Raw genomic sequence first — 17,656 nt, forward strand, 5'->3', positions numbered from 1 at the left:
ACGCGTTGTGGAGCGCTAACAGTTCAAATAAACATTTGCTGTCCGGATGATGAAAACCTGTCTTATTGACTCTGTTCTGTTCCACGCATACATCATCCTCGTAGCAGCACAGCAGTGCTTTGTTTTGTCCATATGCTCCAGAGTCCAAAAGACAATCAATCGTCCTCTTAGGAATTGGTCACCACTGTGGCGTCCTCATCAAAGACGTCCCTCTTCTTCTGGTCGCATCCTTCCTGTGTGTAGAACCCAAACTTCTCCTGAATATTTCAACCGTCTCTCTGAGGAGATTCCCAATGCCACACACCTTCGACACGGCTCCTCACATCTGCGATAGGTGTTCTTGTAGTGAAACTGGCATTCTGGCCCTCTTCAACGTTACATGCTGTGTAGTGACACTCCAGGAGCCAAACTTTCCCAACCAGGTAGTGGATTGCACCTTTGGTGGACAGTTTGCGAGCGGTCAGAAAATATCGGTCACCTCTGAAGAAAAACAGGTCTTTAAAGCAAGCTACTTTACGCATGAACATATCCGCTTCTGTTGTCCGGAGCAAGGCAAGTTTGTGGTTTGAGACGTCGCGAAACAACCGCAACTCCTCAAATTACGGACTGATTGTGATAAAACGCTTTGTCATAATGGTGCGCCACGGTTGCACTTGGAGGGCCTGGAGAAGAGGCTTCGAGGCTTCACGAAACAGTGCCCTTATTTTCAGCTCAGGAGCTGTCATTGAAAATGGAACTACTTTGGTGCAGAGAGTGCCATCTAGAGGGCAGTGGAATGTAAAATGTGGACAGTGTTTCATGAAGCTTCGTATACACCATCCTAGTACACGTCTTTAATGCATCTCTCGTCTCTTTGTTGTAAAGTAAAGGCTTCTGTTGGTAAAATGATCCTTCTGGCAGGAAGTGAATTCATGTCTCCAGGCTCCGAGGCCCACACAGACAAATTACACCAAACCCGACGAGAAAAACCATTTCTCCATTTGGCCCGATCGCCCACGCAGAAAAGCATTTCAATACCACTGGGCCATTGCATCACTTCCTGTTCAGCAGAGCCAGTCAAATACTTGGGCAGGCCCGGTAATGCAACACTTGATAAGGAGTGCCATAACCACAAAATATTTTTGCACACCTCCAGTGTTTCATGGGTTTGATGACGAGGCTTCATGCATATCTGCCCAGTTACTGACGGAAATATGGAAGGAAAAGTGCTGATCTCCTACATGACAGTCCTTCGACGGAGCGTGCATGTTCAAAGAGATGTGACAGCTGCTCTTGGAGGCCAACAAACCAATGGATAATCCTGGGTAGCATCATTGGCGTGATGGCGACAGCCGCCGTAGGATTCGCCGCAGTGTTGGGAAGCAACAACGAAGCCCACACCTCTTACTTCAGTGCAGGTAACAATCAGAGCAGCGGCCGACGCAGATGATGCACTAGCACACGCCGGCCTGCTGATAAAGTCACATTCCTCGGACGGAGCCAAGGTACGGAACATGATTGATGGTTTTTAACCTGCAGTATTAAAAGGAATGTACATTTAGAAAGACACGATAGGATCTGCTCATGGTCTGCAGCACATTAGGAGCAGTGTCTTTGAAGGATTTCCCCTCAGATGCCACCCGGGCACTTCTACACTCGGCCTGGCCGACCTTACCGCGTCCGTCTTCCTCTTCTGCCACCTTCATCACCAGTGTGGAGGAGTAATGGAGTCAAATCATCAGCAAGTCTGTACCCGGCGGCTCAGACAGCGACCTGGCTAATACAGTGGGACCTCGGTCCTCCACCACAATCCGTTCCAGACGGCCATTCGAGAAGCCAATTGTTCAAAATCTGAATCGATTTTCCCCATTACAATGAATGGAAAAAGAACTAATGCGTTCCGATCCTTAACATAGTCTTTTGTAGGAGTGAATGTAGAGTGTCTGCTGCAGGTGGCTGTTCCTCTATGTGTGTGGCCGCTGCATGTGGGAGGGGTTGCCGAGTGAGTGACGTCTCTCCAGAAGTGAAGAGGTGCCCGGTGCGTGTCCAGCTCTGAATGTGCGCTTCTGTGCAGTTTGGCTGTGACAAAGTCATAAACCAAGTCACGCTCTGTCCCAGACTGGCCTCATCCCTGTCCCAGCTCCAGCCCACAACAGGACATCAAACCCTGGAGTGAGCGCTCCAGCACCTCCCCTGTGACACTCTACCACGGTCCAGTGTGGAGACAGGAAAGGTTTTACACCTCAGTATGAAGAAAAACGGTCAGTAAATGTAGGGACACGACTGCATACAGAGGCTGCGTTATACACAATAATAAAGCGCGTCCTGGGTCAGCTGATCGGTCCGCGCACGGTATGTTTTTTCTGGGGGCGTTTGAGTTCTGGATTTTCGTTCGAAGTCAGAAGCAAAAACAATCTGGAAATCTTTGTTCGAAGTCCTATTTGTTTGAATTCCGGGACGTTCGAAAACCGAGGTCCCACTGTATAAGGATGTTTACAGGCTAAAGGGCTGCCAGAAGCCTCGTCACATCACACGTGTGTGATATGGGCCACATGCAGTGCTACATATACCAAGTGTTGACTAAGTCAAGTTCAGCTCTGTGAACACAGGGACATCAATCTCTCCATTTTTATATTTCTATTTATTGATTGATGTATTTTTTCTTACGTACTGTAGGTGCCTCAAATCTATCAGGCGTCAGCTGCCAATGACTAGGAGCTGATCGCTGCAGGCAGATGGGGGATGAGGAATGAGTGTCGAAAGTCGGTGAGGGGAGATGAGAGAGACTGACATGGAGAGAGAGCAGGAGTGAGGGAAGTGAGGAATATATTCAGGAGCAGGAAGGAAGCGTGGAGGAGGGGCGCGTCCTCCTGCTGGAAGAGCTCTGATTGAGGTCACTTTTCCCACCAGATGAGACTCCACTTTAATCACACTCCGCCGGTCTCATCACCATGGAGGGGCTGGCCTCATCAGTGGCTGTGGAGGAAGATACCAGGAGGGGGAAAGGCAGCCTGTGCAGACGAAAGAGAGACAAAACTATCAAAGAGATGTGCAGGCTTCAGGATGCAACACACACACACACACACGCATCACGTTCAACATGAGCATGCCACGGTTTACTGACCTGTAAGCAGCAGCAGGTGCAATTCATGGGTTGCGTGCTGCCATTGCTGTGCTGCCTGGAAAGCTGAAAAACACTGAGCAGAGGATGATGTCAGAGGGAAGAGACGCGTTCTGAAGACACAGCCCAAATTGACCCCCCTGGGCTGGTCAGGACAGGCGCTGCCCATGCACAAGTCCACTTCCCTGACTCGGAGGTTTTCAATTTTCCTTCTTCACAACAGAAATGAACTTGCAGTTCATGGAAATGAATGGATAGAGCGTGGTGATGATTTGACGAGGCTTCATGAAACAGTGTCCTTATTGTCGGAGCTCAGGAGGTGAGGCTTTTGGTTTCAATGTCATATGATTCTTCGAAACAATTGCTCACACAGCAGAGTGTCACACAGTCGTTTCATGAAGCCTCATAAGCCCATCAGTAGCAGACTTTGATTTTGTTCTTCAACACATTCTCTTATTTTGACCCATGTCTGCAGAAAATTTCACAAACCGATTCCAAAGAGTAAAATTCAAGGAAGTTATCAGCAGTGGTGGGCTGATGAAGCGTGATGAAACAGTGTCCTTATTTTCAGAGTTCTATACATTTGGTTTGAAAATGATAATGTGCTCGAATGATAATTATTGTCAACTGGGAGTTTGGACGAAAACCATTTCTAAAATCAATATGTGAATCTTGGTTTAGAACAAAGAGTTTTGTAAACAGAGGAATGAACACACAAACAAGCAACACAGCCAGCAACAAAAGAGTCTGTCCTCTCTTTTTTCCTCAGAGAGTCAGAGCAGTCATGCAGGTGCTGAGAGTCTCCGTCTTCATGGATGTGTGACAGGCAGCCGTGCAAGTGAGAACAAACTGTTCTCAGAAATGAACTTGACTTCCCGCGCCTTAGTGCCATTTCTGTCCACATCAAGCACCCTGAATGGAAATGTATTTGCTTGAAGAGAAGGTTGAGTAACTTGACTTCCAATTCCCTTTCTTAACTTGAAAGGAGTAAATGATTAATGCTGCGCATAAACGGTGCACAGGGCTGACGGAGGAGCTGCGAACGTCCAAATCATGTTCATCAAGTCCTGGGCTGAAGAATGAGGATTGATGCCACCCGGCCACTGAAATGGCACTCGGCGCCTCCAAGAGAGAAGCAGATTAGATCTTGGCGCGTTTCCTTGATCCATCATCTGTCGAGACACCAGAGGCAGCTCATCCAACTCTGATGGGATGCAGCATTTCAGTTTCTCTGCAATTAAAGGTCTTGAAAGGTTTTATTGCAAATCATGATTTAGTCAAACCATCATTATTTGAGTGAAGATGTTCTGCGTCGTATTGACTCGGTCCGGCTCAGCAGCAGCGAGTGAATTCATCACATTTCCTCAATGATTCCTTCCTCAGGCTGCAGACGTGGACTGGCTGAGCAGAGCTTGAGATCCAGCGTCAACACTGGAGCTTGGAGAATGACTTGGAACCTGCTCACGCACACAGGAGTTGAATAAAGCGCTGCTGTTGTGCGCTGAAGCGGTTTAAAGGCACGGAACATACGGAATTCAGGACTGACTGTCGTGCATCGAGAGACGTCCAAATGGCTTCGTGTCACATCAAATCAGCTGTTCTCTCATCGAGATCAAAGTGATGTCCCTACCATCGGTGCAGTCAAGACGATGCCGAGTCCTTCCTAAATGAAAGCTCGGAAAGAAAAAAATAAATAAAACGCCTTCTCCCAAACGTTTGTGGATTTGTAAATTTGACAGTCTGAGATGGGTGTATTAACAGCGACACGGTGACATAGATCAAGCTCAAAGAAACTATGAAGAAAGAGAGAGAGCTACATCAACTATGGACAGCATGAGACAAGAACCAGAAACCCATGTGGAGCTGGTGATGGGCTAATGAGGCTTCATGAAACCTCAGAGCCCACTAGTTCAACTGTTTGGATTTGAACCTATGTTTCAATGAAACCTCAGATCCTTTGTTAACCGAGAGCGCCACCTACTCCGTTCTGAGGAGGAGCTCTGGCTTCAGAACTGATGTGACATGAAACCTCACATCCGGGAATGTTCATGTGGACAGCGCCATCTAGCGATGCGACTGTTTTCATGATGCCTCCTGATGTTGGTTTCCCCACCCTCCCCTCTTTCCCATTCATCTGTTTTGTCTACAATTTCAGTTTTGTCTGTCCATTGTGGGTGGATTGAAAGTGTAAATGGAGGATTCATTCATCAAGCGACTTCCTTTTCTGAAACACCAATGGATCTGTATATTCAGAATATTTGATGTTTTACAGTGTTGTTCCTCGATGAGGGGAAATCATGACTAAATATTATTTTGACCTACTATTAGGCAAGTCAGAGTGAAGTCATGTGCACAACACAATGCGGGCAGCCGCCTGCTACTGGACTAAACCTCACCCGTTTCAAAGCTAGCAGTCCAGAGACAGCCATCTGGCAGAGGGTGATACAGTGGAGACGTCCTCTGCCTCGGTGACCCCACACTTCTCTTCCCTCCTCCATCATCCTGAAGAGGAATCACTCAGGTATCTGACAGCAAATCAGGATAAATGGCCAACTGGGACTGTCTGTGTGCCTCACAGCCATATAGGGGAGTCTCAAGTGGATGGGAGGAAAAAAAAGACAGAAAAACAGACTAAAATCTAAATATCGAAAGCAGCCGGGGGGAGAATGATTGGCAGGTGTACAGGAGATGAAAGAGAGTTGCAGACGAGGTTAGTGCGCGGGAGAATGTAAAGGAGCAAACACAAAAAGAATGCAGACGAGGAACTGAGCTGAAGCAAGAGAGGGCTGTGAAGAAGCCAAGATCACAGCGCCGAATGTGTTGCAGCAAGATGAATGCAAAAGTATGAATAGCACAATCATCTATTTGAAGATGCAGTGGACTCAAATGTTGACGCTGAAGTTGCTTCAACTGAATCAATGGTTCCCCTCCTGCCGCGTGTCCTGACGCTCAAGAAGAGCCTTCGGTGGAGAGCTTGTGCCCATGAGCTTGACTCTACCAGTCAGCAGCAGAACCTGAAGGAGGCCCGCTCTTGGCCAAATCGGCTCCCTTTAATATACGATATCAGCTATAGAAAGCATTCCTGCCGACCTTATCAGATGCAGCTCCTCCATCCTGGTGGAAGTGCCCTCACCGTTTACCACTGATGACGACAACTCTGATGACGGGAGGAGGGTGTGTGCGGACACACACACACGCATGTGGCGTGCCAGGGGTACGAGCGCTGCATCTGACAGAGTAAGAGAAGCCAAGAATGACAGGATTAAATCACCTGTCAGCAAGTGACTTCATGTTGAAAACCGCCAAATCTGTCTTCGGTGGAGCTGCCCAACCAGTGGGACGGGGATCTCTTCAAGCAGCAAGGATTGGACACAGTGGAAGTCAGCTCCCGATGCCAGTGGGCATCCCAGGGAGCACTTGAAATAACCCCAGCGTGCAGCTAAAGTCCCCTCTCCAAACAGCCGCGGCGGAGCTGCAAAATGACAGACTGTCAAGACTCATTACCCGTGGAGAAGTTACTGGAGTGGTCAGGAACCACGGTGACTAAGTCCCAGGCATCTTTCCTGAAAAGGCAACGGCCTGGAGTCTTTAGGGACACGTCAGCTCATCACAGAGTCAGAGCCCTGAGAAGAAGAATGCAGCAGTGTCCTTTCACCTCGTCCACGATGGAGGCGCGAGTCAGAAAGCCCTGCCTGTCTTTTGAGCCCGTCCTGATGCTTTCCACTTGTTCTCCAGCCGAGGAATAAAGCGACGTTGCTTTGACTCCAGAGTCAGAGGAGGCAGGGTCGCAGCGCACTGTGCCTCAATCTCATCCAACAACTTTAACATTACTGACCCTAATCTGCTCCGTTTCTTTCCTCTTGAAGCCAAGTGTTGCCGCTTGCATTAAAATCCAGCCGGATAAAGGCAGCGCGGAACATTTATTCAAATGAGGCGTGATGATCACAGCAAAGAAATAGCAGCATGATTCATGGAACAAACCCTGACGTCTGATTTCCAAAGCACCGAGCATCTGCGCACACGTGTGTCGCTGAGGAAAATGAGGAGAGACAACTGGAGAGAACGGGTGCCAAGAAAATGTTCAGTACTCTGTAAAATACATTGGTGGCTGTCGTTCGCTATTCTGAACGCATCGCTTCAAATCTGCAGTCAGTTTGGGCCCGGAGTAGCTCCTTTCAATTTCCTGTACACAATTGATATCAATAATAATAATGGGAAACATGAAAGCTTCGTGTTGTTGTTAATGGCGACTCATGTCACGCTTTTTACCATTGTTATTTGGAAACACGAGGACTTAAAAACAGCACTGTAAATGGGACTTTTTTTAAATTGCTAACCCAAACTCGACCCCTTTTAAAAGACAGCAGGAGAGTTGTGGTAATATACAAGTACAAACAGCATTACAACAAAATGGCTCTTACATTCCAAGAGAGAAACCTGACGCAAGTTGCATTTCAGCACGTGACGTCACAGGTTTGAGGACTAGTGACGTCTCTGTGTGGACACGACTGGCATCATGTCGGATTGGTGAGATCTGAAAATAAGAGGGAAGATTCATGTCAAGTGTTACTTCGAAAACAGATTCTCTGAAGATGATTTCGGTTGTAAATTTAAAAACACAAAGCAGGTTGCTTTGTAGCCATAAATGTTCTGATGAGGAAACAACAGGTGTTGGTATTGAAAATATTCTTGTTTGTGAAATCAATTTCACCGTTCCGGTAGTGGCAGGATTGAAGGTCTCTCAGAGAACACGTGACACATCAGAAAATTGGTGCGTGCAGATCATTTCAGCTCCTCAATCCCACAGATTTGCTGTGCATTATAAATAAATACAGTTGGCCTGAGGACAAAGACGCCACTCTCCAAATATGCAGGTGCTCATGAGCCATCCGCACTTTTAATGTGAACCATTACATCTAATGAATGATTCATTGCAGTTTGAGCGTAACGCACTCCGACGTCAGCCGAGCCAGCCAGTGCACTTGTGAGACGGGTCGCAGCAACGTGCCTCGCAGACCTTTGTTTCCATTCACTGTAAAGGTCGGGGCCAACACTTGCTAATTGATGTGAAGTCAAACCAGCCCAGCGGCTCCTCGGCGCGGGGACGGGCCACTTCCTTTGGAGAGCCCTGCGTGCTTGTGTAGCAATGTGTGTAATTGGACTCATGTGAACTGTAGCCCGTCGGGCAGATTGTAATGGCAGTGACCTCTGGACTGTGTCACCAGCACATTAGACGCTTCCACTCTATTGTTTGGCACATGATCTTTGTCCTCTGCAACCTCGTGTTGGAGCCGTGCCTCTTCATTAGTCGTGACTCTTTAGGAATAACACTGGTGAGGAAATGTCTTCCATCGCATCAAGACGCGTGTCGGAGGCGACCGAGTGGGCGGTGCCAGTGCAGAGCGGGAATCATCCACGATGTGGAGTTCAACTGACCATGTCTGACTGCCCAATACATCATCACATCAACTGGTTGGGGAACTTGAAAGGCGGTGACTGGCGACTGAGGCTTCATGAAACAGCGTCCTCATGGTCAGAGCCCTCCAGGTGGCACCCTCTTTGGACTTGAACAACCATTTCACTGAAGCGTCACATCCTTTTTGAACCCAGAGCGCCACCTTCATGTATTTTATTAACACATCAAATTTCAACGCTGGCCACATGGATGACACACACAGCTCCTGCAGAATGATAACTTCAAGTCTTCTGTTGATACTGAAGCAGAGTGGCCACCACGATGAGCCGCAAGTCCAGGAAGCAGGAACAGAGGCGGGAATCACCACTGCTGCAAGAATGTGCTTTGTTTGGTTTTTAATTTGGGGATGGATGCATTTTATCCATGTAGGCAAATGTCCATAAATGAGGGCAGATGCAGGTTGATTTTGTGCCTCTAGTTTGAAGTCAAAGGATTATATGATCCTCAGCTGACATTTTGTGACCTTATGACTGAGCAGAGTCTGATACGACTTCAGTTATTCCGAGGTCGTACCGTTTCTGCCTTCTGTGTTAGTCACCGAGATCCATTCCTGGAGTATGACTTGACCCGTTGTCTTTCCAAGAAGGCTCCGCATCAGGTCAGTTTCAGCTTCCCTTTGCCATCCAGCGTGTTTCTACTGAAACTGTCCACGTGTTCACCATCAAGCAGCAGAGCACAGCCCCTTCGGCTGGAGGTCGCTTCCTGTTACACAATGGCACAATGGTCCGTGGCTCCGAAAGAGTCCCTCATCTGTCATAAAGTGCAGGTGGACACACATCCAGGTGCCGTTCGTGTCCAAGACCGGGGCGACTCTTGAGCGTGTGAACCTCTGCTGCTCAAGAGCTTCTCAGTCTCTTGGTCAGAATCCAAACCAGGATGTCATCTCTGGTTTCAGTTTCTCTAAAACTGCATGCTCAGAATGTCAGACAGCTGCAGAGAAGGATTCTGCCCACTCACTGCAAACTGTCAGTGAAATCTCAGTCATTAGTTCATGAGAGGGGAAGAGGTGGATGTGAGGTGGTGACAGCAAAGGATACCCCTCCACACACACACGTCTGAGGAGTCCTCTGGAGTAATTATTTCTCTCTCACATGCGCCGGCGAACAGACAAAGACATGCAGAAAACACCTTTACCCCAAGGATGTGCTCCAAATAAAGTTAGTTTTTGGCGCAGCATAAAAGTTGTGCCCCGCACGCTTTGAGCTGTGGAATTTCCTGCACATCAATCCAGCTCAGCTGAAAAACCTGAGGGTGCCGCTTCATGACGTGGAATACTGGGTCAAAGAGGTGGAGGCACCAGTGTCTTGGAAAGCTTTCTCACAGACACATGGAGACCAACAGATATTCTAGGAGTCTGTGATTGTCTGCACTGAACCCCGTGTCAGATCAAATCATCGAGGTTGGTGTCGGGACAAGCAGCAGGTGATTCGACTTTGGTGGAGCTCCAGTTTAGTGTCGGCACCCACGCACGCTCACGTCAGCCTCTGTGTAGAGCAGTGGCCCCCCCCCCAGGTAGGAGTAAACATTTCACGCCCCCAACTCTCCACTGCCTCTGGAAATACCATCATTCGTCTGTAAAATGACCACACAGTAAGTACACCTCTGCACAGCATTCTATCCTTGTTAACATTAAAGAACAGAGACAGTCATATGGAGCAAGTTACAATACAGATGGACTTTATTAACATTGTTTTTGTCGGTAACAGACAAGACTGAAAGTGCATTAACTTGCCTGAAATATAAAAAATAGTGAGTGAGCTGCGGCTCTTTTGTCCACTGTGTCGCGCAGCTGCTTGCACTGCTGCCACCTGGTGTCTGAGTGAGCTAACTGTGATCACTGCTGTCTTAAATGCCAAAAGAAAAGTACATATTGAATCAAGAGCAGAGTGAAGGAAATGCCCCTGCAGGCGTGAACAAAGTGGCCGGTGGAGCTCTGCGCTCTCTGAAGACTTCTGGATCACCGAGGTAGATGAGGCTTCACAAAACAGTAGCCTGCTTACCTGAGCCCATTAGATGGCGCTCTCTGCTCTAAAATAGTTGGATTTGAACCACCAACTGTACCGAAAGCTCAAATGCTGTCCAAACCAAGAGCGCCACCTAGTGAGCTCTGGCAGCTCGGCAGGTAGCTGTACCGATGGTAAACGGGAGACCCAAGCGCAGCAGACGCAGGGTAAAGTCCATCACATTTAAGAAAACAACTCCTACTCTTGAAGGAGGATCTCAGAAATACAAAAATAAAACCGGAACTCTCCACTATCTAATAACTAAGGGATGCTGTTCATCAATACAACAGGAGACAGAGTCCAAACCAACAAGAGCAGAACAAACAAGTGAATAAATTCAACAGGCATCCATGAGCGCGTAACAAATCCAGGGAGACGAGGATTGGGGGAAGAGGAAGCAGGTTATCAGGCACAGACACACAGGGAAACAAAAGCTCATCATCAGTAAAGACTCGTGAAATGAAGGCGCACAGCAACACATCACATGTGACAAACTGACGCTGGTTGTCATCTGGCTGGTGTTCAAGTAGCGCAGGGCATGATTGTGGGATCAGCTTCAGGTGTGTGTGTGTGTGTGCGTCTGTGGCGGGAAAAAACCCCCAATCCTGGCAGAGAGGCGGAGAGAGAGGCGGGAGCAGGGAGCGGTCCGAACCAAATAGAGCAGACAGAAGGGGGGTTCGTGACAGTAGCTTTCTTTCTGACCACCTTAAAGACAAGAAACGTCAGCTGTTCAGAGCTCACATGCTAAGAACACGGTAACATGTTTATTTGATGCAATGAGAAAACACGTAGCAGTTTGGGGCAAAAGAGTGGCGAGTCAGAGCTTCAACAGTCATGACACATGCACAGTGGACACTCTCCTATCATCCTCTATCAAGACACGTTCATGCATATCAAGACTTTCACAAGCGTGCTTTAACTAGACGTCCGACTCTCTTTGTTGCGTACGTGGCAAATAAATAAAGCAAACGGCTGAGATGAGTGCGGAGTTGCTGCATGGTTTTTATCCCCATGAATGAGACGCCTTCAGAAGCCGAGGGGAGCGTGCGAGAATGATGATGTGAGAGCATGTGACAGGAAGAAGTCAGTGGCTGAGAGGTGAAGATGGGCAAAGTGACAGAGACAGATAGAGATGTCAAAAGGCTACCGTTTCTTATCAGGAAAGGTCACGCCAGCAATGAGGTGACACATTGATTTAGATTCTCTTGAGACAAACAAGCACAGCACTCGCATCTGCTTCCCGCCGCTAATTCCAGTTCTTTCAGTGGACGGCGGAGCTCATCATGGTCTCCGTCCCGGGGCGTTGACAGGGTCTACTGCGTCCAACACTAAGCCACTTCTTCTGCCAGATCTTTTCACTGCTCTGACAGGACTTTGACAGAAGCATGCCATGCTGTTTCCCATCATTTCTGAGGGAACACAGGGCCTTCTAAAGAAAGTGCTGTCAGGGGAGAATGGCTGAGTACCTTCAATGCTATTGTGAATGTGCGTGTAACAGCCATCAATGATTTCTAACGGCAATTGTAGCCAAGAAATCTTGTGCAATCAAACCAGAGGACACTGCATTATCGGACAAGTTCAATTCTCCCAGATCTCCGGCGGTAGCAAGGGAACGCTCAGGAATTCCTGGGCTGGAGATCCCAGAATAACTTGACTGATAAATCTGCTTCCATTGTGGCCTTAATATCTGCTACACCCATTTTGTTTATGCTTTCATTTTGTTGTTGCGAGTACTGCTGTGCTTTTGCCTTGGTTTTTCCTGACGGGTGATGACACCCAGCTGGAAGCACTCAGCTAATGCAGGGCACCTGCCTGAGCTTCCTGGCTCCACACTGTGGTGTCAGACTCTTCATGCTCCCACGCAGGGGAAGTTGAGCCTCATCCCTTGGTGTTCATGCTTGAGCTTTTCTTAGTTTTCTTATAGTGAGTGTGGTTTAGAACCCGCAAGTGTCTTTTGCTTATTCTCTAATTCCGGCTGTGTTTTCCTCTCGTGCTGTGGGTGTTTGACCACTGCTATAGCCTCTGCTTGCCTTCATTTCTCCTGTGTGCTTCACGGCGCCGAGCTTTGTCTTCTCCTACCTCCCACTTTGTTGCTATTGTTGTTAATAAACAGTGATAACTGCACCCGAGCTTGTCCGAGCCTCTACAAGCACTTGGGTCTAGTAATTCTGGGTTTGGTGATGCGCACAGGATCACAGTTGGAGCTCGAAGGCTCCCTGTTGGTCGTATGGACAACAAAGTTGTCGCGCAGAAAGTTTTCAGTATTTTTTTTTTTTAAACACAACCTGATAAACAGCCACGAGACGAAGTACAAAAAGTTGCCTTCATAAATGAATATAACAAAAAGGCTCGGTGCAAATGTCACTGAATGTGAGTGAGTGAACTCTGCGACTCAACTGACTGCAGCTGTATTTAAACAGTTACTTTGGCTTTGTTGTCCATTGTTTTTTTTTAGCCCAAAACAATGGACAACCAATTGAATTGAGGATTGAAACGTGAATTTGTGAATGGCGCCAGAATGGCCTCCACTGATGACTGGCCACTACGTCAGACCAGCCCTCGCTTGTTTAATGGTTGTGGGGCGGATCAGTCCAGAGGCGCAGTATTTGATCCACCGAGAGCCCTGCCACACACACACACACACACACACACACACACACACAGCTCCAAGGCATTCGCACTTTGGTTTTGTGAAAGCGACTCGTGACTTTGGCCTTTGTTAGTCATTCATGGTCACTTGACCTTGAGACTGAAGTGTCATTTTGGCCGTTTTATTTGGAAACACGTGTTAGTGCAACTCCTCCTTGTAAGTCTTGCTGATCTGTCACTTCTCCCTCTCATGGTCCCTGCACTCAGGAGCGTAACAATAATGGATCGTCTCATTAGGTTGTTTTTGGCTTCAGCAACAAATAACTTCCTGTTGAGCAGCACTCTGGCGGGCAGCGCCATGACATGAGGCCATTTCACTCTGAAGAAGGCACCGTTTTCGTCGCCCACAGCGTTGCGTTTGTGAGTCACAGCGTGACAGAATAATGACCATCATTATAACACAATACCCAACTGGCCTCCTCATGTCCTTTACTTGTCTGGAGTGTGAGAGTGAGGTCTCCACGCCCATCCATGACGGTGTAAATGAGGCAGGAAGCTCATGAGTAACTGCTGCGAGATGGTAGGGAAATGCTGACCATTGAGCTGAGCCAGTCAAACGGCTGTGCGTCACTAGTAAGAGGCTAGAAATGGCAACATCCAACATAACTGAAATGTTCCGCGGCAAAGAAACTGTTCAATACAGTGAAACGTGCACGCCACAACATGCAAGGCTGACGGCTGCAGTTGGCGTCAGGATAGGACGCCACAGTCCCAACATCAAACGGCTATGCTGCATCAGTGATGATGGGCTGCCTGGATTCATAACTTGTGTTATGATCCATGAAGATCCAAGGCTTTGAGCGCTGCTCCCAGATGCTCCCAGATGCTCCCATCCTTGTGCAGTGTATTCCTGAATGCAAGAACGCAGAGAGAGGCAGATCTGCCGCTCCATACAGACTCGTATCTGCAGTGCTATGGCTCAATTAAAAGTCATGACTGAGCAGAATCATGACTCCATTGAGTTTGACACCCAGGATGTCGGAATGTAGTGAGGACAACAAGCCGCCATGGTTTCCCTGGTCGTTGGGCTCTTTCCTGAATGATAATCACAGTTTAAGCGTGTGCCCGTGCGCGTGCACGACCCGCCTGCTGCGTACCTTCAGAAGAGAGACTTTCCTTTGCTGGACATGAAGGCTCATTGCTGGCTTTGTTGACGGTGCTGGCAGGTGCGGAGCCATCTGGTGACGGCGGCTCAGAGAGAGGGATGGGACGGGACAGACGAGAGGTAGAGCAGGAGAGTGATGCGGCCTTCCATCAATCTCAGCTGAATGCACGGCCGCAGCAGGGCCAGGAGGCGGGATTCTCCCATACGCTGTTTTCTGTTGCCAGTCGTGTTGCACTCACTGTTTAACGCTCCGCGAGGGGCACTCAGGGATGTGTCCCTCATCACCCACCTGAGCGGAGGCAGACTCTAATGTTCACCTGCTCAAGCGGAACAAACACTTTTCCAGCATCACCTTAAAGCATTCTGCGATCAGCGCGTGAGGCTCAGTGTGCTCCTTTGTTTCTTCGGTCCATGTGAGCGTGGACGTTGTCGCAGGTGTAGTACACTGGCAGTTGTAGTACTCAAACCTGTTCTGTCTCTTCTGATGTAGCCATCACTTTGTCATTCAGTTTTATTTCCATTCCTTTATTTCCTACGCACTTCTAGTTCTCATAATCATGCATTATTTCTCATTACTTATTGTGTAATATAAGCTATATATATATATATATATATATATATATATATATATATGCTTTCCCATCATTGTTTTGCTAACAATGATGGGAGCAGGTGTGAGAGGAAGGTCAACTGCTGAGCCTGCTCTGAGCTCAGACAAGCAAAAGCACTCCTGCCTCGTCTCTGGCTTCTGCGCCACCGTCCCAAAGTACAGAAAAAAGGAAAGCGCTGGAAAGTGAAACACAAGTCAACATCACGCCACTGACTGCTTGAATGCATCTCTTTTATTGGGCACAGGTTTGTTTTCCTCGGCTGTCTTGTTTCCATTTTCCTGTGGGGCTGTTCTTATGTGATGTGACAGCCATGTGCAGTTTAGCATGACACGGATGTCACCCTGCGCTACCACAGCAGGGCAAACTCAGACCACCAAGCTGGAGGCCTCGAATGGAAACCAACGAGGGCCATATGGAGGACAAGAAAGCCGATGATGCCCTGATGCCATTTGATGAGTACACAACGGTGTCCTGTGTTCGTCCTCTGCGCCCCCTGTCTCAGTCGCTCAATAAATATGGCTCCAGAGAACAGCTTCACCTTCATGTATGAAGTGAATGTTACAACATTTCAGTGTGTCAGTAACGAACATAAACTGTCTTTTTTTTTCTTATTCTTTTCATTTTTCATTGTGTTTTATTCAGCAGTTCAATCATGCAAGGCCCAGAGGGCTACCACCAAAAAACCTTGTTCATGCTGGAAAAGAAAAAGCTGCATATGAAGACAGCACAGTGGAGTTGTCTGTCTGCAGCCGCAGCGCATCAGTCGTGATGGGCTTCATGAAACGGTGTCCTCATTTCACATGACTGTCGGTCAACCAGTCATGCACGGTCGCAAAGCAGGAGACACGCCATCTCTGTTGTCTCCAGAATGGAAGTGGAAACTCATTTCGCTGCCGAAATACCGGGCGCTATTCTGTGAAATTCGGATTGTTTGTCCAAGCAACTTTCCGTTCACCGAGTTTCAGTCCGTGGTAAAGAAGCAAAGCCCAGTCTGAGGTGATTACCTTCAATGGTGCTTTTGAGATGGCCTGACTCAAATCCCACAAACCTCATGTAGATGTCTTTAAGAGACAAGCGTGGCTGACTGGCGTCCAGGCGCTGTGCTCATGCTCCTCAGTCACATTCTAAATCAGGCGCTACGTCACAGTTTGCTCTCAGAAGCCGCTTTCCCCGAGACTCCACTTTGAAGCTGGTCAAATCAAGCGATTTATTCTATTATATTATATGGATTTGCTCCGGCGTTTTAGCGACAAACATGGTAGAGCCGCGTGCTTTTGGAGGCCTGCAGATCGAGCGGTGCGTCTGCCGACAGACACGACAGACGCAGGCCTGTGTCTCATAGTGTGTCCTTGCTTGTGTTCCTGCACAGACGCAGCAAGGAGCGGGACACGCACTCTAGAGATCATCCAACCAGTCGAATGCATGGTCTGGCTGTTGAATATTTTCTGTGTGTTTTTGCCTCTGCCGGTGGGGAATCCCGTATTGATCAGCCTCAGTGAGGAATGCCTTGTGTACCGAGCCTGAGGGCGGAATGTCTGAACAGAGTGGAGCTTTTAGCAAACAAAGTGCTGTTTAGCTCCTTGTGGACTTCATGGACGGCAGGTAAACCAAGCAGAAGAGCAGCAAAGCCCCTCAGTGGCTGAGTGAAGGGTGGGTGGCAGTCGCGGCTGGATGTGGTCACAAGTGCTCTGGCTGATGCCGCTCTCTTCTCTGGGCCTCGTGGGCCTCGGTCAGTCTTTGGGACTTGAGCGCCTTCAACTCTAAACGGTCCTTGTGTCGCCGGAATACAGCGGCGCTTGTGAAACAAAGCATCTGGTGTTAACAGGTATTGAGGGCTTTCATTTCATCTCTGTCAAAAAGGGGTCAGAGAAATGTGTAGCCCTTCGTGTCTCTCTGGAAACTTTGATTCAAAAATGAACCCTGACAGTGTCACCATTATTGCTGAGTCAGCTAGAACAGTCCAATCAATGGCTTTGACAGAAACTCAACAACAGACTCGCCTGCTGCTCTGACCGTCCGGGCGTGAGAAGAGACAGAGGCGTCAACATCCAGGATGCATGTCGGTGTGGTGTCCTGTACCTGTGGTGAAGCAGGTGTCTCCGCCAGTCCCACACCTGCCAGGTGGCCACCTGCTGGAATGGCATGAACATTACATACATATGTACCTGAATTTGCAATGCATTTAGCTGAAAGGAGCCCGCAGCACGGCTCAAGCCCTTGGTGGCCCTCAGAGAATGTGGAGGGTTTCTACACTGTTAGATGCGTACGAGGCTCCGTGATGCAGTCGGCGAAAGCAGCAGTGAAAACGGAGACCTGCACTGATGTCGAGGCAGAGGAAGATGCATTTGCCTATCCAGAGAACCACCTGTGGAGGAACCTTGGGCCTGTCCCAGCAACTCAAGGCAGGGTTTGTGGAGAACCACCACCAGGAAGACCTCTATGTCTCAGAGTCTTTCAGTGAGGTGACCAGTTGGCCTGCTAATTCCTTCAACTCGTCCACCTTGCGAGACAGCATGAAAGCGACTGTATTAGTGCGTGAGACGCAATGAGGGAAGAATTCAGCAAAGGCGCCTGTAACGTAGACAAACGCTCTGACTTCCTGTCAGGGCCGTTGTGGATTCTTGCTTTGGAAATGCTCTTCACACCGTCACTGAGGGAGCTAATGAGCGGAGTGGGGCTGGGGCGGTGGCGCCGACTGTCAGCCGCTGTTGG

This window comes from Synchiropus splendidus, chromosome 8 (genome assembly GCF_027744825.2).
Source record: "Synchiropus splendidus isolate RoL2022-P1 chromosome 8, RoL_Sspl_1.0, whole genome shotgun sequence".
Taxonomy (NCBI): domain Eukaryota; kingdom Metazoa; phylum Chordata; class Actinopteri; order Syngnathiformes; family Callionymidae; genus Synchiropus; species Synchiropus splendidus.